The sequence below is a fragment of the Oratosquilla oratoria genome, unplaced genomic scaffold, assembly GCF_046742065.1.
Source record: "Oratosquilla oratoria isolate Oo_2021 unplaced genomic scaffold, ASM4674206v1 SCAFFOLD123, whole genome shotgun sequence".
Lineage (NCBI taxonomy): Eukaryota > Metazoa > Arthropoda > Malacostraca > Stomatopoda > Squillidae > Oratosquilla > Oratosquilla oratoria.
The window spans coordinates 437,693-440,000 of NW_027467480.1; positions in this window are offsets into that span (position 1 = coordinate 437,693).

Consider the following 2,308-nt stretch of genomic DNA (forward strand, 5'->3'; position numbering starts at 1 on the left):
CATAGGACTCCCTGAATGATAATGATAATGAGTGGGAGTGGGATTGGGAGTGGGATTGGGAGTGGGATGATGAAACATGACATAACATAAGCATAATTAAGGAGGCTCTCCTTATTTAATTTCTTGGGAACGCCTGTATCCAGTTTACTTTCCTTCGAGAGAGCACGAGGACCACACACAACTGGTAAGTCTTAAGCTAACAGTAGCCTTCTTTAAAAAGAGGAGGGTGCCAACAGCAGAACCGAGGAGGGGATGACTCGTCACAGCTGAAGAGAGCTGTGCGCGGAAGGAGTCGGGCAATAAGATGGACAGCGAAGTGATTACATATTGGCAGAGCTGGGCGCGTTCATGTGTACGTTCCTGTGTGCGTTCCTAGGTGCATTTTGCTTTAGCTATTACGCGGTTAGCGCTCCCAAACTATTAAAGCAATATAGGTGTCGGTATGGTATGTGGCCTACCTTATGGATTTGGTCTACGATTTTCTTCTTACATTATGTGGCCTACCGGACTTTTATATCGGTATGAACCCGTCCCTTAAGCTTTAATAGTTTGGACGCGCTAACCGCAGCCAAACTAAAGCCAAACGCACCAAGGAACGCATCTAGGAGCGTGCCGGGGAACGTGCCCAGCTCTACATATTGGAGTATGTAACCACTTCTGCAATGATTCGATTTCTATCGCGTCGACGTTGGAAAAAGATAAAGTGGCAATGTGAAGATGCTATAACAATATGCCCTGTCTACTTAGAGGTAAGTAGTTTGGCTGTTTTGCAGTTTTAAAAAACAAATGAAGGATCTGATGTTAAACAGATATGTGAATAACTAACTTGGAGCCTTGATTAATGTAGACACAGGCGTAGATAAAAGTATTAAGTAAGTGTTTAAACTAATGTAGGTCATTACTGAACGTCGGGGAAAGTACTTCGACAGTTGGAATGGGCTGCCCAACGGTGACCGGGGAAAACAAGACGGAAAGTGCTATTGTGGGCAGGACAGGAAGGATAATATAAAATTCATAGTCCCTAGCCCCTCCTTCTCTCTCCTCCCCCTCTCCCCTCTCTTCTCCCTCCCCCTCCTCCTCCCCCTCTGTCCTCTTCTCCTCCTCCATTGTCCCCCTCCTCCCCTCCTTTCTATCCATTTTCCCTTCATCCTCCTCCTCCTAACTCCTCCCTCTCCCCCTCCAACCCCTTTCTCCCTCTTCCTCCTCTTTCCCCTCCCCTATACTCCCCCTCTTCCTTCTCTTCCTCCTAACACACACACACACACACACACACACACACACACACACACACACACACACACACACACACACACACACACACACACACACACACACACACACACACACACACACACACACACACACACACGAGCGCGCGCACAGCGCGGGTGTATGCAAAGTTTGCTTAAATGGGAATATTTCAAGGGCTTATAACTTCAAATGCACGACTCTTTACGTCAACTTCTTATGGGCATATTTCATGGGCTTATAACCTCAAATACATGACGATATATGTCAACTACTTGTGAGCATATTTCATGGACCTCAAATGCAGGACGATTTATGTCAATATAGTCATGATTTTCAATATAGCGATACTATTTTTTGACCCATCACTTTCTTAGAGCACGTCTTGAAGATGTTATGACGATGAAGAACAAAATGGACACTTCTTAAAACAATTAATGGGCTTCGATCAATCCCAAGAATCATCGCCCTCTTCATTCGTGTCTTCGTCTTCAGAATCACCTTCAATGAAGACTTTACGGGCTAACAAGGATCTCGCCAGGACCTGGGCAAGGTCGTTCTTCGGCGCAGGTTTTACCTTCGATTGCGAGGTTGGGCGGAGTTTTACTCCGACTCGGATCTCGTCCATAAGTTGAGATCGGAGATCCGTCGGCTCGGGCTTTCCAGGAGGTTTTCTGAGTTCCTCACTCGATTTCTTATCTTGGCCCTTTTTCTTTGAGCTTCTGGGCTGTGAGGCAGCATGATCCACTAGCTTCAATGAGCTTGTTGGTCTAAGTGTTACGCCTCTCCGGATTTCTTCCATCAGCTCGGCCCGTAAGTCTGATGATCCAGCCTTGGGGTATTTAGGGCTCTCGAGTACTTTTTCCTTAATTTTCTTGTTGAAGGCTGGTGGAGGAGGTGGAGGTGGTGGAGGAGGAGGGATGAGGGGTAGTGGTGGAGGTGGAGGTGGCTCAGAAGAAGGCATTGCGAGCTTTCGTGGATTCACGACGCTGGATGAGGGTTCCAGGCTTTGGCGTTCTTCTACGCCGATGGGCTTTCTGTGTCCTTTGTAGGATTCCTT